General features: G+C 42.6%; 1 protein-coding gene across 1 annotated transcript in view; it reads left to right on the top strand.

Annotated features, from left to right (window-relative positions):
• The first annotated feature begins 6,190 nt into the window (after positions 1–6,190).
• noxa1 (NADPH oxidase activator 1) overlaps positions 6,191–23,393 on the top strand; it is a 102,117-nt gene continuing 84,914 nt past the window's right edge. The window contains exon 1 of the mRNA XM_088993710.1: positions 6,191–7,356. The gene's annotated coding sequence lies outside the window, so the exon portion shown is untranslated. The remainder of the gene's footprint in view (positions 7,357–23,393) is intronic.

Here is a 23,393-nt window from a genome sequence, read left to right as displayed (position 1 = left end):
GGCATGCCATTTCTTTAGGAGGTTAACGTGGTAAATCTGCTCAGGTTTCCTCTTACCAGGTTGCCTCACCTTGTAGTTTACCTCCCCCATGCGTTCGATGACCTCAAAGGGCCCCTGCTAGGATGCCAGGAATTTGCACTCCACCGTTGGCACCAAGACCAGCACTCTGTCCCTTGGCTTGAAATTTCGAGGCTGGGCAGGTCTATTGTAGGAGGCTTGCTGCTGTCGTTGGGCCGCTTCCATGTGCTCTCACACTATCGGATAAACGGCCTTCATCCTTTCCCTCATGTCCCCCACATGCTCGATGAGGGTACGTTGTCGGCACGGCTGCCCCTCTCAACCCTCTTTGGTGATATCCAGCAGTCCCCGGGGTCTGTAAGAGTACAACAGTTCAAAGGGTGAAAAAACAGTAGAAGACGGTGGTACCTCTCTCACGGCAAACAGGAAGTACGACAGCAGTTGATCCCAGTTTCAGGGTCTTGTTGAGGGTCTTGTTGAACCGTTCTACCAACTCATCCGTCTGCGGGTGGTAGATGGAGGTTCTCAGTTGCTTGACCTTGAGCAGGGCACATAGATCCTTCATGACCTTGGACATAAAGGGGCTTCCTTGGTCTGTCAATATCTCCTTTGGGATTCCCACCCGGCTGGTGAGAGCAAATAGTTCCTTTGCAATCTGCCTAGTGGTAGCCTTTCTGAGGGGAACAGCCTCTGGAAACCGAGTGGCATAATCAACCATACCGAAAATATATTGGTGGTCCCTAGCACTTTTTGGTAGAGGTCCAACTATATCCAGCCCAAGCCTCTGAAAAGGGGTCTCAATGATGGGTAAGAGAATGAGCGGCTTTCTGTATGTGGGCTTTGGCGCCACCTGTTGGCACTCGGGGCAAGAATGACAATAGTACTCCACATCCTTGTGCACCCCTGGCCAGGATAACCGTTGCCAGATTCTCTCTTCCGTCTTTTCTACCCCTAGGTGTCCCCTAGCAGGTGTGTGTGTGCCAAGTCCAGGACTGTAGCTCGGTGTGGCTCTGGCACGAGAAGTTGTTCACGTACTTCACCATTTTGCTTCGTTACCTGGTATATTAACCTCCGGTCAACAGCAAAATGGGGATATGTGGGACTTGTCCTTTCCCCCAATACTACACCCTATAAAACCTGCACATTTTTCATGGCGTTGGCAAGGGTAGGATCCTGTAACTGGGCTGTACCATACCGGCCTGTTAGAGGAGTCAGCTTCTGGGTCCCTGGGTTCTCATCACCACTGGAAGCCGGGAGATTTTCTGGGGCTGGAGTCTCCTCGGCTGTCTCTGGGCCAGACTCCGTCTCCGGTGGTACATTTGCTGTCCCTAGGAGAGCACAGTCTGGGGAGAGTGAATTAGGGGGGTAGACTTGAGTATTTCACCGCACGCGTCTTACCTCTCCCCTTCCGCGGGAGTCGGGCCAGTCTTTCCTGTGTTTCTCTCCACAGTGGGTGAAAGGCCTGGCAGTCGCGTCCAATCAGGAGGGGGACAGGGAGAGGGTCAACCATGCCAGCTACCATGCGGATGATTCCCTTGGTTGTGGTCATGGGGAGTTCGGTGGTGTGGTACTCTCTGGTGTTTCCGTGGACACAGGAGACTGGGAGGGTTTTCTCTGGAGACAACCTGGTTGGATCCACCAGCGTTTGTCGCACCAAGGTGAATTTCAACATCCTTCACAACAAGCTTCAACATTCTGTTGATTCACTGTCACTGGACAGGTGGGGGGTCTTGTTAGTGGGCTGTCACTCCCCCCCAGGAGGGAGGCATAATGAGCAGGGTGGGCAATGGAAGAGTCAGCTGTCGGCATGGGCTCTTCCGTTGGCTTTGCACACTGCCATGAGATGTGTCCCGTCTCTCCGCGTCTGTAGCATTGTCTGGGCTCAGTGCCCCTGGGTATCTGCCACTGCCTGGGTGGGCTTCTGATGCCGCCTGGAGCCATCTTGGCTGTGTTGCGAAACTTAGGCACCTTTGTGCGGGCCATTCCAGTCCTGGGTGGGGATGTGTTGCCGGTTTCCTTCCTGGTCGTTCGCAGCATCTCCGCTGTGGCCTGGTACTGCTCCACTGTTGCCACTATTTGACAGGCAGTCGTCAGCGACTGCTGACTGATGATCTTTTTTGCCTCATAGAGCAGGGCCCGTAAGTAGCGATCCACGACAATGGCCTCGACTACCTCAGCTGCCATGCTCCTTTCCGGTTCCAGCCACTTCCGGGCGATGCGAGCCAATTCGTGCATCTGTGCCCGTGGAGGCTGGTCTAGCTGGAACGTACAGGTATGGAAGCGCTGTGCCATCCTGAACTTGGTGAGCCCATGTCTGCTGAGAATTTCAGATTTTAGATAATTGTAGTCTTCTGCTCTGTCTGTGGCCAAATCCATGACAGCATTCAGTGATTCCCCTGTCAGGAAGGGTGCTAGCAATCCCACTTACTCAAATGTATGACGATTTTTATTTTGCACATTTTGTTTCGCTGAATTTTCAGACACATTATTTTGATGCTCGACATTCAGACTGATGTTGAAGTATTTCTCATCCAACCATCTAGCGAGCGACGAATTGTGACAATTAGGCTTGATCGAATGAACGATATTCAACGTTGGAGATGCGATGGCGGAAATCCAACGTTTATTAAGACAGCCGCAACTGCTAAATTATCTTCTGGCTGCCTTTGCGTACAGTGATGACATTTGTCAGTTCAAAAGTAGTTTATAGTTATGACTAAAAAGCAGGGAAACATGTCGAGATAGATTTGATTACGAATTATTATTATTATTATTATTATTATGTATTAAATGCAGTGCTCATTATTCACAATCACTGTCTTCTTGTCCCTTGAGACCGTGAAATTGTTTGACTTCGTATAATTATGCAGATCATTTTGCTGTGGGTGCTGATTGGGGAGTAAGTACTCTCCCCACTACTGGTCGCATCCAATTTACGACCGGGTTCCATTCCGACCAACCAGTCGTATGTCAAAAGGGTCCGAAGTAAAAATCCATAAAAAATGTTGAATCCAGACTCGGTGCTACATGACTTGCAAATGACTTGCGACCTGCGTGGGTCTGGGTCGACGATGTTCTACTGGTTGCCCTCTCCCCGGCCTGACCCCGCTCTCCACGCCGACGCGGCTTTCTGCGACGCAGACAGGCCCGACCTGCCACCTCGCCCCAAAGCAAAATGAACAGTCTCAGAGTGTTGTGTTGCTGTGGGCCCAACGCGGCGTATTTGTCACGGCGGCCCCGAGCGCCGACGCCCGACCCACCTCGGCTCTAGTCTTGTAACAGATGCATTTACGAAACAAACAGTGTAGCCAACTCATTCACTGCTAGACATGTTCAAAAATGTGTCAACTCAAGTGCCAGGGATTTTGCCATTTTCACTCAAATTCCTGGAGAAGAATTTCAGGTGTGATGTGTGATTGAAGGGTTTCAACTAGGATTAAAGGAAAAGTGTATAAAACAGTGGTGAGACCAGCCATGATGTTTTGACTGGAGACAGTGCCACTGAAGAAAAGACAGGAAGCAGAGCTGGAGGTAACAGAGCTGAAGATGTTGAGGTTTTCTTTGGGAGTGACCAGGTTGGATAGGAACAGGAATGAGTACATTAGAGGGACAACTCATATTAGAGGCTTTGGAGAGAACGTCACAGAGGCCAGGCTGAGATGGTTTGGACATGTCCAGAGGAGAGAGAGTGACTATGTCGGGAGAAGGATGCTGAGCCTCGAACTGCCAGGCAGGAGACCGAGAGAAAGACCGAGACCGAAGACCGGTTATGGATGTTGTCAACGAGCACATGAAGGTAGCTGGTGTGAGAAAAGGGGATGCACAAAACCGGGATAGATGGAGGACATTGATTCACTGTGGCGACCCCTGAAGGGAAAAGCTGAATGGAAAAGAAGAAGACTCAAATTCCCACAGAATATTGAGTTTTAGGACTACATGAACATTCAATGCAGCATAATAAACCTCTCTTCTTTCATCAGAAAAAAATAGTTAATTCCTAAATCATATGGGTCTGCAGTCATAAGTAATTGGTACCAAATCCACCTTGAGAGAAGCTAACAGTTTCTCTCTCACTATTGACAATTCGACCGTTTCTCCCTCCCATCAGGTCAAAAGCCAAAGTGTCATCCTTGACAGCACACTATCTTTCCACTCCCATATAAATAACTTAACCCAATCTGCGCACTTCCACCTACGCAATATCAAATATCATCACTTCTCCACAAACTATCTCGTCCAGAATTCTTGAGTCTGGATCATCACCAGAAAATCATCCTTTCACCACTAAACCCCCATCCTCCAAGCACTCCACTGGCTCCTGGTCAGATATGTAATTAACTTTAAACTTCTTCTTTGTACATTGAAAGCTATCCCATAACCTTGCCCCCCATACCTATCTGACCTTCTTCAACTTTCTATTCCCTCTCGTTCCCTCAGATCCTCTTCCTCCCTCCACCTCTGTGTGCCCCCCCCAAACCCCGCCTGTCTCAGCACGATGGGGGACAGAGGTTTCAGCTACTCTGCCCTCAAACTCTGGAACTCACTTCCTCCCAACATTCGTAACATCGATTCTCTTCCCACCTTCAAATCCCATCTCAAAATCCACCTATTCAAAATTGTATTTTCTGTAGCTCTTTCTCTTGTTTCTATTTATAATTGTATTTTATTTATTGTATTCTATTTGATATTGTATTTTAATACAATACAAGACGCTGTAGCGTCTTTTTCTACTGAAGGAGTCTTTCTCCGAGAGAAGAACATTGTTGTAGGTAGTTGTTGGCACTCTTTCTTTTTTTGTCCTTCATTTTTTTTTTCAGAATAGAGAACGGCTCATGGAGCAGAATGCTGTCAAAGCCAGTGTGTTTGACTTTATTCTGGTTTATTTGCAGTGTTGATTGCAGTGTTTTTTCTTTTACTTTGTTTGCACATTTGCATGCCATTAATTAAAAAAAAATCCCCTGAAAAGAAATTGCTGATGCACTGAAGCTATGATAAGTGAACCGCAAAGTATCACTGTATACCGTGACTGCAAAGTGTACTTGAGAGTTTTGAAAGGCGTTTCGAAAGAGGAGTCCACATGGCTTTGAGAAGACAACGCAACGCAAACATTGCATTGTGCACCATGACAACAACCGACAACTGGAGCAAAATCTTCAGCAAGGGATATTTACCATAAATTAAGCAAGGGAGCATTTGTGGTAGGTACTTCCTTCATTTAAAAAAAATCCTTTATACTTCGCAACAATGTTTTTTTTTTTTTTGCGATTAGTTGTGTTTCAAGTTGTGAAAAATGGGGCAGGCAACTTTATGGCCGGGCAGGCAAGTTTATGGCCTGGCAGGTGTCTGCCCTGGTGTCCGCTAACTTTTTGTTCTGAGTTTCAGACACTGCTTATAGCGTTTTTACACTGTTGCACCATTTGCCTTGAGATTGAGCAGCACAACTAAGCAACTTCTTCACAATATTCACTTAGAACAAAAGGCTTTCAGACTATTTCTCTCCATTTAATTCATTTTATTTTTGCACAGTAAATCACAGTTGTTTGTTTTCTCCAGAAAGAGGGAAGAAGTGGCCTGTAGCGGAGAAATGTTATATTATTTTGTATTTACTTGGATACTTGAAAAATAATGGTTTTCTTCATTCTTTTGCTGTTGTAATATTGAACAACGTATTTAAATAAGTAAAAAAAAACATATCCAGAAAATGAGCACAATTATGGGTATTTTATTTTCTGGAAGGTACATTGATTTTTTTTTTCCAGGTTTGTATCTGAAGATACAAAAAGGAGAGGAGAGGAGTAGCAGTACCTAACATTGCAGGAGTTTCTGAAAAACTACAAAGAGTCCTTTGGCAACACAAAATTCCTACTTATTTCAAACCGATAAACACTTTAAGGCAAAAATTTGTGCATCCAAAAGATAGGCTTCAAAATGAAAAACAGAGTAATGTAGTTTATTCAATACATTGTAAGATGAAAATTGTAAAGAGCAGTACATTGGGGAGACTAAACAAATTCGCAAAAAAAGACTTTATGAACATCGCAGGGATAATACTAGTGGGCCTCAATCGGCAGTACATATGCACCTAAAAGCTAGCAACCATTCATTTGACGACAATGAGGTTAAAATCTTAGCGAAAGAACATAGATGGTTTGAAAGGGGAGTAAAAGAAGCGGTTTTCATAAAACAATTAAATCCTTCATTAAACCGGTTTGGTGGGGTGAGGTTCAATTTGGATCGTTCATACAATCTGTCTTGCATGCTGGGTCTGAGAGGACAGTAATTTCATCTGTGCTGTATGTCATAAATATTAGTACATTTGACAATAAAGCTGACTTTGACAATAGCTTAGGCAACATAGGATTAGTAATACTGATGAGGTGATACCGTTCGAAGTGGGGCAATCAGGCCAGTCGTTAGTCAGACAATAGGAACAATCAGTGGAGCTGCAGGGAGTAGTCCTCTGCTCCCCCAACCTAAGAGCAGGGACCTATCATAGCAGTGTCCGGCACCGCCATGTCTGGACTGTAGGGATATATATATATATAGGGCCTAAACTACGAGTAAGACTTTAGTTTGCTTACGAAGTTTCTTGAATAAGAAGCGAAACGTCCGACACCTTCAAAGAAGTACAGATGACGGCTGAAGAAACGTTTTCATTGATTTTCCGGGTTTTGTTTATTTGAAAAATTATGGGGCCTAAGGGAGGATTATCAATATCAATTTACCAATAAACATTGCTTGGATCATTGAGTGGTTTTAAACTCTTTCATCTTGGGAAAGAAAGTCTATCAATTTGATGCTGCAGTGATCTTTATTTATACAAAGTATCTGCAATATCGGCTCCAGAATTATTTGGTATCAGATCAAAATGAAACTGCATTTTGCCTGTGCGTGAGCCTACCCCATTGCCTACCCTATTTGGAAAAGAGATATGGTGTACACACAGCTCGTCACTGTCCAATCACAGAGCACATGAAAACAGCTATTCATACACTCCCAAATTCACACCTAAGGTCAATTCAGAGACTTTGGTGAATGATGTTGTGTTACCATGGTAGAGGTGTCAACACAGTACGGATAAGCATGCAGGTGGTCAGGATGAACAGGTTCAACACAGATGATGTAATTGGCTTTGGCAGAAGTCATGTGGCCAGGTGAATTCCAGAGCTTTTTTCCCCTCCTCAGGTACTCTTAGAGGAATGTGGTTAAATTACTTCCTTGTAGGAGGAGGGTGGAGACTGAGCTGGAGACCTGTAATTCTCACTTCCCTATTTACGTGGAAAGAAAGCAAAGGCAGCAAGACATTTTAATTTGGATGTCAGGTTTTCACACAAGAAGGTAAATATCTTTGATTAATTTGTTCAGTTTGCCAATAGCCGAGATGACATGCCAATTCTGCACACAGTGACACAAGACGATTCTCTAATTGATTTTTAAAAGGAGAAGTTATTTTTGGTGTTGGGTATGTTTTCAATAATTAATATTGTAGATGTAAGTTTTATAATGTTCAAACGCGAAGAAGGAAAGTGTGTACATCCCTTGGGGAGTTCACTTTGCCTATGATGGATTTTATTCATCTAAATATGTAAACTACGAGACAACTAAATTGTTTTCCACTGCTCATTTTGTATTTGGATTATATTTATTGTGTCTCTTTATTCTATTTTATTGGGCTTTTTTATTCCCATCCTAATGTCAGATACTGATATAATAGATTGATCCAGCTGTTTCCCGTTCATATCCGATTAGTTCCTTTTCCCCTTTTCCAGGGGTCACATGTTGTTGTCAAATAAGGCACACCATCTGTTGCGTTAACGTGGGTAACTTTTATTTGACTTGCCAATGCGTGTCCGTTTCGCTCAGTCACTCTCTTGTCTGGCCCTCGACATCCCCTGCTGACGTAATCACCCAGCGACTCTGTAATCTTTTTCGAAACAATTACAGCATCACCAAACATTTTGAAACAGGGAGTTCCCTCCTGTGTAAATGTTAATGCTAGGGTCTACGATCTTAAATACTTCTGAAATAATCCTTTTGATTAAATGATCTTAAACTATTATTATTGTGATTAATCTAATCTATTTTGAGTCACGGCGGCCAGGTAGTAGAGTGGTTAGCACGCCGGCTTCACAGTGCAGAGATCGCCAGTTCGCGTCCCGCTCCGGCCTCCCTTTGTGAAGTTTGCATGTTCTCCAAAAGCTGTGGTATGATAAACGTGCCAGGGAGAGAGATTTGCACCCTGGACAGAAGGTGTTAATATTGTTACCTACGAGACCAAGTAAGCTACTGGCAAAGTGGCACGGCCCATACACTGTGACTAGGAGAATAGGACCGGTCACATATGAGATTCTCTGCCTGATTCTCTGCCCTGACAAACAAAAGAGAAAGCAAATTGTACATGTGAATCTCCTGAAGGTGTATGCAGAGAAACAATCGGAACCATTGAGCTCCCAGAGCCTATTCATCAGAGAAATCTCAATTACTGAGAGGGAGGAGATGGATGAGGCTGTGATGACACCCAAGAGGGAATGGGGTAATTCTAAAGAGACCTTGTTGCACCTGAGCCCAAAGCAACAAATTCAGTTGGCAGTGGTGGGATCGTTTCACCCTGCATGAAGAAGGTGGGATCGTTACGCCTTGCTGAAGTGGAGAAGGATAAGAGGAAGCCGAGATGAAGAAGGTGGGACGAGTAAGAAGAGGGAGAAAGGACAGCCTGGAGAGCAGTGTTACCTGTGGTCTGCTGAAAACCGACATCCATTGCAACTTCAAATAAATAAAAACTCACAATACCCTTCCTGCATCTGGCTGAACTTTAATCATCTTTCCACCTTCTTGCTGACTCGCCGCACAACAATTACTATCCTGAGACGTGAGAGATGGAGTATAGAATAGCGCATGAGTAGAATTCTGAAGTGTTGTATCCATGGAGGTAATGCATCCAAGGGCTTGGGACCCCAAGAGACTCAGGAGAGGCTTGTGGTCTGTGTCTCTCAAAAAATTCTTCCCGATGAGAAAGTTGCAAAACCTCTCGCAGGCCCAGGTCAGCCCCAGAGGCTCCTTCTCCACTTGATCATATCTCTACCCCGTAGTTATGAGCGAGCGTGACATGTAGGCTTTTGGACTCTATTCTTCCTCTCCACTCCACCCAACCTGTACGACAACGTGTCTCCATACACCTTGCTCTCCCTGTTGGGATGAACCATGGTCAGTACTGGTGTCGGCGTCAGCGCGTCATTTATAACTTGATTGGCTCGCGCCTGGTCGACATGTCGCACTGTGGTTAAACAAGATTCAGTCGGTTTCGAGCGAGCAACAATTTATTGAATACCTAGCTCTAGCAGTCGTGATGTGACATCCAGTCAGGCGATGTCTAAAAGCATCACAGCTATTACCACATCTCCCTTTCTAGAATAGTCAACAGTCTGTAGCAAATACTGTCGTAATTCAAATGATGCAAATGTTGTCTTTTACATGACATAAGAAAATTTTACATGACATAAGAAAATGCACTCCTTGGACTTCTCATGAAAAATAACAATAAACACAGACATATTTGTGGAGGCAAATATTATAAGCAATAGAAGTCTGATTATACAACAATTTTTTTTTTCAAACATATTTTCGATCTCTTCTAACCCCACAGTTCACAAGTCCAGTCTGCGATCTTTTTTCATCACTCTGCCGCAACTACTGGTGTGGCCCTGCGTGTGTGTATGGACAGGTGTGTGGCGGATGGTTGTGTCTACCTCGGATTCCGGTGTTGGTCATGAGACGGGGCGTTATGGAAAATCCACTGTAGGCTCACTTGGTTTTGGTGGAGTGCTGTGTGTAAGTGCATAAGGTGTGTGTAGAACAGTCTCTGGAAGAGGCACAAGATGGTGTCTATTCCTCCTGAGGGTGCCTGAAAGGCTGTCCATGATGTATGAACGTGGGGCTAAGTTGGAGAAAACCACTGTGGCTTGGGACTTTGTACCAGTCATCCACACTGGTTGACTTGGAGTGAGTTGACTCAGATCTCTCACACGGTGTCTGCTGTTGAAACCTGTAGTGTCTTTATCTCTTTTCTCCCTTTCTCTTGCTGCAACGACAGTATTGTCTGTAAGCTCTGGGGTGAGAAGAGATAGATGCTATGGCATTGGGATGCGCCAGTCTCCTGCCCATGAGGAGTTGTGCAGGACTTTAGCCATTTGCCATCGATGTAGCTCTATACGCCAACAGAGGCAGATACAGATCCTTAGCCTTCCTCAGCAGGTTTTTCAGTCTGCATGTGACGCTCCGCTTCATCGTTGCTCCGAGCTAACCGAGGGCTGCTAGTAGTGTGAGTGAACCCGTAGGCTGCGGAAAAGTCCTTGAAATTGTGAATGGAGTATTGATTTCAACATTTAGCTTGTAGTCGACATGCACATTGCACCATGATGTCCCTGATGCACTGGTGAAGAGACGCTTTGATCCTCTCCTCTTTCATGTGGAACTGCTTTATGTAACAAAGAGGGTACAGAAAGTGCTTAAGAATGAATGACTCTCTGTGTCTGTGTTGTCATGTTATTTGTTATTTAGTTTTTTTTGTTCTTTTGACTTCAAGACGGCGCCGCGAGAGTGGCTGCCTTTCCAGCAGCTACTATGTTTTGCTTTTCTACTTTCATTTCTTTCATAACTTTGCTGCTGTGAAATTTAAATTTATCCACTGCGAGACTAATAAAGGCAAATCCAATCCAAATCCAATCCAATGTCGCAGTATCTTAAAAAAAATCAGGCACCTTCTGCCTGTCAAGAATCAATTTGGGATTGACAATTACATCCTGAGATCAAATGGGAGTTAATTTGGCAATCTCTATAAACTGAGAATAATAGTCCACTACTAGGAAGTAGTTCTTGTGGTTGAGTAAGAACAGATCAGAACCTGCTTTTTCCAGGGTCTCCGTGGGAGCTCATTGGCCATCAATGGCCCACAGGGTTGGCACGCTCTTTGATACATGTTTTGAAATTTCTCACCAGCTCGTTGAGTTGGCTGATCAATACTGGCCACTATATAGATTCTCTGGCCCGCGCTCGGCATCTGGTCACCCCTTATATCCTTCGTGTATTGCGTCAAAGGCAGCGCTGTGCATTACTATGGGAATAACTAATCTGGAGCCTCTGAGCAGTAGTCCATCATGTACTGTAATTAAGACTCTATCCGGCCAGTGAGCCTTAGCTGGAGATGTGATCTTGCTGCTCTCAGGCCATTTTTTTGACAGTATGACATGACCTCTGAGCAAACACTGTCTTCCTGGAGATATTTTCTCAGTTGTGCCATATACGTTGAGTTGGCTGACATGCTCGCGATGATTTCGTCCGCATGGATGTTTGTGTCTTCCATTAAGTCTTTGTCGATCAGTTTCAGGTTTGAGTTTTGACAGACAGGTGAGCGTGAGAGCGTGTTGGCTGTAAACAGTTGTTTGCCAATGATGTGTGAGCTAGTGTAACTTTACATCATTAGACTAAGCCGAAATCATTGGAATCTCGGGAAGTGCCTGGTGACCAAGCAGGATGACAAGTGGACTGTGGTCGGTCTAGATGGCAAAATGTCTCCCAATAAGGAGGTCCCATAAATGTCTCTGTTCTGTCTCCGTCATTGCACGCAATGTGTACGCGACTGGTTTCCACTGCCCTTCTTCTTTCTGGAGGAAGACTGCTCCAAGTCCGTATGAAGAGGATCAAAAGAGTCCAAGCTGGCGCCCGAGTCGGCAGCCGTCAGCAAGTGCTCTTATGAGCCTTGCTTTTTGTTGTTGTTGTTTTTGTCTTGTTTTGTATTTTCTTTTGTCAATTTGTGTTGTTGTGCGTCGTGTGGAATGGATACGGATAGTTTTTCAGCATTTTTGACCACAACATTCATCAAGGAGGAGACTGCTGAGCGTTTGCGCCTTTTCTGCAGCATGAATTTGCCAGTACTGTTTTTGAATGGGAGGAATGTCGGTGCCATTCGACTGTCATCGCTGGACAGCTCTGGGGCCATTTTGCTTTTTTGCGCTTGTATTGGGCAGCATCTTCACAGCCCAGCTTTGTTCAGCGGAAAGGTCCGTGCTGTTGGACAGTTTGCAACTGGATGAATGCATGGATTGAGGAGCCCGCGATAAGAAGGAGCGTCACCGCAGAGCGCCGATGCGTATGTGGAACTGTCGTGGCTTGGGATTGAAGTGGATTTATGTGGGACAGGAGATGTGAGACAATCTTTTCGTCAATGGATGCTACAGCTGCGTGTTTGTTTTCAACATTTAGCTTGTAGTCGACGTGCAAATTCCACCATGATGTCCCTGATCCACTGGTGAAGTGACGCTTTGATCCTCTCCTCTTTCATGTGGAACTGTGTTGTATAACAAAAAGGGTACAGAAAGTGCCTAAGAATGAATAACTCTCTGTGTATTTGTGTTGTCATGTTATTTGTTGTTTAGTTTTTTTTGTTCTTTTGACTTCAAGACGGCGCCGCGAGAGTGACTGCCTTTCAGCTCATGTATTTTGTTTTTCTACTTTCATTCCTTTCATAAATTTGCTGCTGTGAAATGTAAATTTCTCCACTGAGAGACTAATAAAGGCAAATCCAATCCAATCCAATCCAAGAGGTATCCACCGACAGATTCAGCTTTTTGTTGGGGTCGTAAAGTGTTCGTAAAGTACGGCAGGTGATGTGAGACCATTTTTCAACTGATAAAATGCTCTCTGTTTTGCAAATCCCCAGACCCATTCTGTCCCCCATTCGCTTGAGCTCCTCATTCACTTTGTCTAGTAAATAGATGGGGACTCATCTGGGTGTGGCCAAGGAGTCGGTCGGGCATTGTGTCTGGCCTCAGCTTGATAGTGTACGGCTGTTGCATCATTCCTAAACCTTGACACACTTTTGGGTAGGCTATTCCATTTCAGATTTGTCTATGGTGCCTGCTCTGTAGACTAATTTAAGCTTAACATTTGCTGGTCTGCTTGACAAGGCTACGTTTAAATCCTTGACAACATTAATCCCTTCCTGTATCAGTGGCTCTCCCTTACATAATGACTCACTTCTGTGTAAGCCCTCAGTCCAAGTGCAGTGGTCCATCGATGAAAAGGTTTCTTCAGCCGTAATCTTCAACAGTAGCCAAAATGGAACTGTATAGTGCCACTTAGCAGTTTTTTTTGACGACGATACTAGTGCAGCGTGTTCTACCGGAAACAAATTCCTTGTGTGTTCTACATACTTGGCAATAAAGATGATTCTGATTCTGATTCTGATCTGTACTTCTTTGAAGGTGTCAAACATTTTGCTTCTCATCCAGGAGGCTTCATCAGCCAACTAAAATTTGCTGGTGTCTCTGGCCTTATCTATCTATCTATCTATCTATCTATCTATCTATCTATCTATCTATCTATCTATCTATCTATCTATCTATCTATCTATCTATCTATCTATCTATCTATCTATCTATCTATCTGTGACGGGTGTCACAACAGTGACTGTCTTCATCTCCACGATGCTGCCGTATTAATGAGACCAGACACGTGGATGTGTCTTTTTATTTCTGCAACACAGTATGGCAGAAGGGATGGGTGAAGTCGCATGGGTTTCGTTTTGTGATTAACATAAATCTCCTCCAGATTGTTCTCAAATGCAAAACATTGTATATAACAAAACAGAATTAACAACGTGTGATCGTATAGTGGTTATTTACAGAAAAAGAGAATACAACACAAGTTCAATGTTATTTACATGATGTCCCTGACCGCATCATACCCGGAGACTCGGCAGAACACGCGGTGCGCTTGCAAGGGCGCTCAGTTCAACCCGCCACGAACATTCACGGGCAAATTAAACACGACACAAGAAACTAAATATTGTACAATAAAAACGAAATGAAGCAATTATTACCTGCAACACAGTATTGCAGAAGGGATGGGTGAAGTCGCATGGGTTTCGTCTTGTGATTAACTGCGCAATAGAAAAGCACTATGAAGCACATGTGCTTCAAAGTTCCACTCGACAAAATGCGAAGTAAATAATGACGCAAAAGTAATCTGGACTCGAAATGAATAAGGGAACTAATTAGATAACACTAGACAGTACAAAAGGGGAAACAAAATAAAATATTGTCATGAAAATGCGCGTTAATCAAGACCAACAGAAAATTGCGACTCACCCTGAATCTCCTTGAGATTGTTCTAGAAACTATGGGCGGGACATGGTGCCACACTGTGCGCCGTTGCATCACTTCCTTCATAATTTAATAATCTAAGCGCACAACTCCGTTACACGTTGAGCACAGCTTCTTTGCTGGTACTCCTCTGCTGGTACCCAAGCAAATCTGTGTGGGGTAGACATTTGCATGTCGCCACATTCTTTGGGTGGAGGACAGCCTTCTACAATTCCTTAGCACGAATTGGCATGGTCAGCAAACAATATGGCAACTGTATAAATGGTCATCATACTCACCTTTTGTCATTCATTAGGAGGGCACCGTTGACCGTCAGTCTCACTTCTGCATAGGACATTCATCCGCGCCAACACAAACCAGTTTCATCTCCGGTCACCCTGATATGGATGCACAGGAGTCCTCCCCATCTGAAAGAAGCTGTTTAGCGTGGAAACCATATACAATATAATATCTGATTCTGCCTGAATCTCTGACTGACACCGGTGCCCTCTTAACGTATCTGTCAATTCCACACTTACTGACCTGAACGGCGAGAAATTCCTCTAATGTGCACTGCATTCAATTAATAATAATAATTCATAGTTGTAACTATAAACTACATAGTTGTAACTATAAACTACTTTTGAACTTACAAATGTCACACCGTACGCAAAAGTCAGCCAGAAGATAATTTAGCATTTGTGGTTGTCTTAATAATCACTTGATTTCCGCCATTGCATCTCCAACTTTGAATATTTGTGGTTAGATCAAGCCTAATTGTGTCGCAGTTTGTCACTGTCTCCTGTGTTGTTGAAAAATTCCAAATGACAAAATTAAACACTTGGTGCAATCAAGTACAATTTAACAAGAGAGATGGTTGGATGATAAATATTCCTACAGCATTCTGAATGTTGAGCATCAAAAAATGTGTCTGAAAAATTCCGTGGAACAAATATGTGCAAAAGAGAAATTGTCATGCATTTGAGAAAATGGCAAAAACTATACATGTGAAAATCTAAAATATTATCAATAGGGGCTTTGTCATTGATCCCAAATCATCAGTTGGGTGTGCTAAACTCTAGATGTGCAGGTGTATTTCACCAGCTGTTGCGGCTTCTCGTGTCGGATCTCCTATAACAATTGAAACAGAGATTGAATTTTGTTTAATTCGGATGCTACAATTGTCTGCAATTGCAGCTGCTAGCCATCATAGCTAGCCGTCATAGCAGCCACAAGCTGCAGTGTCTGTGCCGAGAAATGGATGCAAGTGGCTTGTGCAACTCTTCAATTCAATTTCTCCACTGGGAGACTAATAAGGGTAAATCCAATAAACTCCAATTTGTTATCGCCATCAAATTCAATACATATATTGCATGTATGAAACATCTGTCTTAGACTTCCGTGGAATAACAAATTGCCAGTTCAAAATCATTATTACACTTATTCACTGTCAATATTTTGAACAATCTATAAAGCTATCTTTCATGAAAAGGGCTCATCATTTCAACGGTTGATTTTCTATTAAGTAATCAATTATCAGTGAATCTAGCAACATTTACCTTGCCAATTTAGCCATTTGTGGGACTACTAAAGGCTTTCTGATTCTGATTTGCATATTCCATCCAATTCGAGATAAATGTTTCTGTCATTCAATCAAATTTTCATGCCTATTTTGTTTACTTTTTATTATATATTTTTCAATTGACCCGTCTTGAGTAAATTGGTCGTGTTCAACACGCTGTGAACTGTGGTGGGGGCTGCAGAATTGCTTCGATGTGTTAAACCCCTCTTTGAAGTTTTGTGCTGACAAAACCCCTGATAAGAGGCATCGTAAATAACTCTGGCTTCTTTCAAATGGCTTAATCAAGCCATATACAAAACAAATTTTAGCTCAAACTAAACATCAATAATCCTATAATTTTATAAATTCACTCTTTCACTCTGTCCTCACGAGAGTCATGAGGGGTGCTGCAGCCCATCCCAGCTGTCTTCAGGCACTCACTCAGCAGGGGGCCCTCGGAAGAGGACACTGACGAACACGTACTCCTCTCCATTTGCTCCTTCTGCATTCATGTACCTCAAAAAACACAACATTAATGTGACCAAATAACATCTCTTTCTAATAATTCAGCCATCATCATCATCACAATTACATATAATTCCATTGATGAGAAGGTTTCTTCAGCCGTCATCTGTACAATTTTGAAGGTTTCGGACGTTTCGCCTCCTATCCAAGAGGCTTCGTCAGCGTTTAGCCCTATGCTGGAGGGTTCTGATAACTCCTAGTTTGTGTTGTAAAGGGTGGTTAGAGTCAAAAAGTAAGTATTGGTCAGTGTGCGTAGCCTTCCTAAAGACTTCTGTTTTTAGCGCTCTGTCCTCTTTTATAATTACAGTAAAGTCTCGTTATATCGATATCGGATATATCGATAGTCCCGGTTATATCGATACTATTTCTATGCACGCACGGAGAAAATTACATGCAAACAGGGTCGGATATATCGATAGTCCCGGTTATATCGATATTTTTTCGGACTCCCTTGAATATCGATATAACGAGACTTTACTGTACTTTACAATCCAAGAAGGCGAGTTGGTTCTCTTTAATGTCCTCACCAGTAAATTTAATGTTGAAGTCTACAGTGTTGAGGTGATCTGTGAAGGATTGAATTTCTTGTTTTTTAATTATGACAAAAGTATCGTCCACATATCTAAACCAGTATCTAGGTTTTGTCCTCGGGAAGGATGTGAGGGCCTGTTTCTCCATCTCTTCCATGTAAAGATTAGCCACTATGGGTGAAACTGGTGAGCCCATAGCACCACCATGAATTTGTTTATAAAATTTCTCCCGAAATTGAAAATACGTAGTATTAAGGCAGATTTCCAATAATTGGCAGATGTGATCCGGTTTAAGTTTGGTTCTTTCATGCAGAGAAACATCCGCCAGCAGTCTCGTCCTCACCACTGAGACTGCTGCTGGGGTTGGGACAGATGTAAAGAGCGAAGTCACATCGTATGAGGCCAAAGTTTCCTCAGGTTCCAATATGAGGTCTTTGATCCTCTCTACAAACCCTGTGGTGTTCTCTACATGATATTCTGCGTTACCAACCAACGGAGCTAAGATAGTTTTTAAATACAGTAAAGTCTCGTTATATCGATATTCAAGGGAGTCCGAAAAAATATCGATATAACCGGGACTATCGATATATCCGACCCTGTTTGCATGTAATTTTCTCCGTGCGTGCATAGAAATAGTATCGATATAACCAGGACTATCGATATATCCGATATCGATATAACGAGACTTTACTGTATTTGGCTACATTGTATGTAGAGGAGTCAATGCTACAAACAATGGGTCTGAGGGGGAACCCTTCTTTATTTATTTTTGGCAGGCCATAGATACATGGCGTGGCCTCTCCCGGGTATAATCTAAATTACATCTGTTTGTCTCTGTGTTTTCCTTTCTCTAACTTTTGGAGACAGTCTATCATTTATTTCTTGTATCTATTGGAAGGGTCCCTTTTTAGTTGCTCATAAGTGTTAGAATCACTGATTAACCTATTTATTTTGTCTTCATAATCCAATGTGTTGAGAAGCACTGTGCATCTTCCCTTGTCTGCTGGTAAAATAGTAATATTTTTGTCTTTTTGTAGAGTAGTTAACGCCTTTCTCTCTTCTAATGTTATGTTGGACGGAGGAAGTTTGGCATTACTGAGAAGGGCTGATATTTTAATGCGCAGATCATCTGCCTCTGCATATGAAAGTTTGTTATTTTTAAGAGCCGATTCAGTAGCTGTGATATAATCTATTGTAGGTATAGTTTTAGGAATCACTGAGAAATTTAAACCTTTGGTTAGTACCGCCTTTTCTGTCTCTGAGAGATCTCTGTCTGACAAATTTTTGATCCAATTCTCCCTTGAAATCTGTTCATTCCTAATTTTTCGCGTGTTTACCAGTAGTTGAGATTGTTTCAGTAAAAGTAATTTTTTAAATTTACCCTTTTGTCTTTCTTTGGTTTTGCTGTGGTGCCTCATATAACCAGATTTAGTAAATCCACACACTTCCTGATAGATTTTGTGGGTGAGTTTAGTTTGTAATCGCTGATAATAAGTTTCTATTTCTGACTGTTTGTTTTTTATCTCTATGTTAAGTCTCCTACCCTTTACAACACAAACTAGGAGTTATTAGAACCCTCCAGCATAGGGCTAAACTAATACCAACTAGCATTGAAGGTAGAGAAAAGGAATCTAAACATATCAGGAGCGCACCTACTAACTGTGGGTACCCTCAGTGGTCATTTAACAAATGTCAGAAAGAAAGAATAGGGAATGAAACCAATAATTCTCAAGATACAAAAAGGAGAGGAGTAGCAGAACCTTACATTGCAAGAGTTTCTGAAAAATTACAGAGTATTTTGGCAGCATAAAATTCCAATTTATTTCAAACCGATAAACACGTTAAGGCAAAAATTGGTGCATCCAAAAGATAGGTACCAAATGAAAAACAAAGTAATGTAGTTTATTCCATACATTGTAAGAATGAAAATTGTAAAGAGCAGTACATTGGGGAGACTCAACAAATTCTCAAAAAAAGACTTTATCAACATCGCAGGGATAATACAAGTGGGCCTCAATCGGCAGTACATTTGCACCTAAAAGCTAGCAACTACTCATTTGACGACAATGAGGTTAAAATCTTAGCGAAAGAACATAGATGGTTTGAAAGGGGGGTAAAAGAAGCGATTCTTATAAAACAACAAAATCCTTCTTTAAACCGGTCTGGTGGGGTGAGGTTCAATTTGGATCGTTCATACAATAGCCTGCTTAGGCAAAACAGGTTAGGCAACATTCGTTATGCTGATGAGGTGATACCGGTGGGAGTGGGGGAAATAGGCCAGTCGTTAGTCAGGAATGTAGGAACAATCAGTGGGGCAACAGGTTGGGGGTCCTCTGCTCCCCCCAACCTGAGAGTAGTGACCTATCATAGCTGTGTCCGGCGCCGCCATGCCTGGACATTAGGGATATATAAATAGGGCCGATACGACCAGTCAGACTTTCGTTCGCTGACGAAGCCTCTATATATATATATATTTCACTCCTGTACGACTGAGAGCTTACACAGACATATAATTCCATTGTATATATATATATATATATATATATATATATATATATATATATATATATATATATATATATATATATATATATATATATATATACAGTAAAGTCTCGTTATATCGATATCGGATATATCGATGGTCCCGGTTATATCGATACTATTTCTATGCACGCACGGAGAAAATTACATGCAAACAGGGTCGGATATATCGATAGTCCCGGTTATATCGATATTTTTTCGGACTCCCTTGAATATCGATATAACGAGACTTTACTGTATATATATATATTCTCTAAGCTGGCAACCGAAATTATATTATAAGATTTTATTATATATATATATATATATATATTTATATATATATATATATATATATATATATATATATATATATATATATATATATATATATATATATATATATATATATATATATATCCTTTATTATCTAATCAATAAGAGGACATTAGTCCATTGGGAACTTCACGTCCAAATTTCCTCAAGACTTCTCGGACATAACTCTTTCAACTATAATTATAAATCAGGATCCTTATTTCGCAATGCTTCAAATAAAGAGGTCGCAATGGTCTAAACATGGGAACACATGCATTCCTCCCAGTTATTTCACACATTCTCTCTCACCAAATCAGCGCCCACAGACACACACAAGCGCACATTTTCATTCCATTTTGTATTCGCCTATAGTCGGATCACAAAATTATTTGTCCCGATCGCAGACAAAAATATTGGAATCCTGACTTCAAGGTGTTCACTTCTCTTAGTGAAAACACTTTATCCAATCTAACAAAAATACTTTACTTTTGCGCCTTCAAATTCACTAGTTCGGCCTCTGTTTATTCATTTATTGGTTGGCTTATTTATCTGTTAATTCAGTCATCTGTCTATTTATTTATTTATTTATTTTTTACTCACCTTGTCATCACTTACCAGTTGATGTGTCTTGATTTTGTCTTCTGTCATTCTCACACCTATGCTTTTACGAGTTGTGTATTACATGCCTTTCCAGTTTGGTAAGGATGTTCATCAATCTGTCTAATTTGCCTGCCTATTTAATGTACTTAGTTTTTGTTTCAACTGGACAGTATTCATCAAAGAGCTATGGGAAAAATAGTGTTATGTCGAGCGGAGACAAAAGCCTCCGAGCCGCGGGATGTGGCCTGGTCGGGAAGGCCGTCCAGTCATCTGGACAGCCCCCACGCGTCCTCTTGCAATGACATGGCTCTTTCCCCAGGGCACATCCTCTCGCCCTGTGAAAGGAGAAAAGAGAACTGCGCGGCAGATTACATGCAGGCAGGAACAATATTTTTTTGCACAATACGATTGTGAATGATTGTGAATGATGATCCGATTGATACAATGGAGCAGAAGGTCCTGATTTGCTCCTGTGAATCTTGAACCAACGCTGTCAATGTCACTTGGTGAATTGATTTGCTGACTCAAGTTGCAATGACTGTGTCTCCCCAGAGGGGTGCTGCCTGGGAGTAGTGGGGGTGCCAAGGGGAGGGGCTGCCCCCCACGAGTATTTCCCCCACCCACCCGAGCTCAACACCTCAGGCTGGCCTTTTGTCTTTAAAAAAAAGCCTCCCCTCCAGCCATCTGGCCGTTTTCATGAACTGTCAGAGGTGTGAGAGTAGAGACGCTCCCCATGGTTACAGTCATTCAGCCCAACACACACACACAAAGCACAGCCACCACACATAGACATATATACAGTAAAGTCTCGTTATATCGATATCGGTTATATCGATAGTACCGCTTATTACGATACTATTTTCATTTCCCTTGCACATTTCTAGTCTTTTTATGTATAATTAGTACCGTTTAGTACGATACCCGGTTATTACGATAATCCGGTTACTACGGTTGCTCCTTTTCATCCCCCGCCGGCCATTTTTGTTGTTTATATCGATATATCGGTCGCGCCATTGGTCGACTTGGTCACGTGTCTTGGTTACGTGAGCCGCCATCGGTCGCGCCATTGGTCGACTTGGTCACGTGCGCCGCCACCGGTCGCGCTATTGGTCGACTTGGCCGTGTGACTTTGTCACGTGTCACGCCATCAGTCGCGCCATTGGTCGACTTGGTCACATGTCTTGGTTACGTGCCCAGCACCCGTGTAGCAGAGCCATTTTCATTTTCAGACGCTAGCTCGTGTGTAGCAGACGAGATTGAAGTGTTTGTGTTAAAAGGTAAAAATGGGAAGCAGAAGAAGATTGATGACTTTTTTAAATTGTATACATAATACAGTAAGATGTAAGCGTTGCAGTTTCCCTGTTGTGTTATGTACATGCCCACTGTACTGTATATGAATGCAATTGTTTTTTGCAACAATGTTTCTTGTTTTGTCTGCTGAAGCGTGATGATTTTGAAAATTATTAACATTCCATACTGTGTATTAAAGGACAACCGATGTCACTTTTTATTCATATGCAAATAAAAATGACTTCACGCCAAGACGTCTTGCATTGCTTGTGAATCCAAACTGGCTTCAGATTCGGATATGTTTTCTTGTTACACATCCAGTTATGAATATTATATGTGCCATTTTGAGGCAACATTTGGGGAACATCTCTCACCAAAAAAAAAAAAGAGGCACAAAATGGAAGCTCATGGCCAGCTCTGTTTCTTATATGGCGCTTGGCTGCCCTCTTTTGGCGGCTTTTGTTTAATGCAGTTCGGCGCAGGATCGGATATATCGATAGTCCGGTTATATCGATATTTTTTCCAACTCCCGAGAATATCGATATAACGAGACTTTACTGTACTTATATAGACGGCTCCTTCAAAATGCCCCCCCCATCAGCCGAGTGCCGACAAACTGTCCTTCAGACAATGAAACTGCCTCGGAACCTCGGAGCACCACACAGCACGCAATGCTGATAATGTGCTAATGTTTATGAATGCTTTAATGTTGTGGAAGATCCACGATCTATTGCAGCTGCAATTAAACAAAAAAAATAACACTTAATCGTCCAAAAAGGGACAAGTCCCCTACGGCCCTCGCACGTAGCTCCCGGTCTTATAACTCTATGTGGTTTTCCCGTCATGCGGCAGCAGACGTCATAATCCATGAATTCCTTCATGAGTCACACGCAGAAACTCCACGCCTGGGATCGATTAAAAACGGTGCACTTGACCAATTTTATCTGCACTACAAGCCCACCGATACACAGATCAACCGTAATTAGAATTCCTTGGCCAAAAAAATCCGATCAATCCATTCATTCAACATAGCTGTATGCTAGCGGCGCCACTCACCCGTTAAAGCAATCCTGAGCGACCAGCATCAAAAATAGAGGCCCCCACTCGAACACACCCGAAGAAAAAAGGCTTCGTCCTCTGGAAGAAACGCGGGGGCCACCCCCCCCCCCCTTTCTTCGGTGGTCCGCTAGGCCCCGGAATTTTTGTTTTTCTTTTTCGCCACCAATAATAATGGGTTAAAAGTGATCGTTCGTTCCAGGTTCATGGCTTCTCAGGGTGTTGGAAGTGGCATGTTGAAATTAGCAGTGAGCCAGTTGTTGAACAGAATAAATTAGTTTAATCTTGTAGACAGCAGAGACATTGTGGGAGGTCGGCCGAGGAGGGATAGAAAGGAAAGAGAAAGAAAGGCGAACTGAGAGAGTATTTATATGACGGACAGGGTGCGACGCAATAGGATATGACATCATCTAAAGGCAGGCAGGATATGACGGATCAGGAATTTCAAACTAAAACAAAACGATGCAAAAAGATGTTTAAAGATGTTCGTATCGCGAATTACTCCAACCGTATATAATAATTCAATCGAAAACATTGCGTAAAAACAACAGATTGACATCGTATACTATCCTCTCGTATAGGAGATCCCAGCGAGTCGTCATTTGTTATGATCACGTGATCCTAGCGTCAGCCATTTTGAATGCTTTTCGATTTACGACCGTTTGAGTTATGACCGTTTTGTCGGAAGGCAACTGGGATGTAACTGGGATGTTACCTGTACTTTGTTTTTCATTCGGCAGACTATCTTTTGGATGCACTAATTTTTGTTTCAAAGTGTTTATCAGTTTGGAATAAGGAGGAATTTTGTGTTGCCAAAGGACTCTGTAATTTTTCAGA

This window comes from Hippocampus bargibanti, linkage group LG04 (assembly GCF_051943395.1).
Source record: "Hippocampus bargibanti isolate YZ-2025 linkage group LG04, ASM5194339v1, whole genome shotgun sequence".
NCBI lineage: Eukaryota > Metazoa > Chordata > Actinopteri > Syngnathiformes > Syngnathidae > Hippocampus > Hippocampus bargibanti.
The sequence above is the reverse complement of the archived record's forward strand: the minus strand, read 5'-3'. Positions and strand labels throughout refer to the sequence as shown.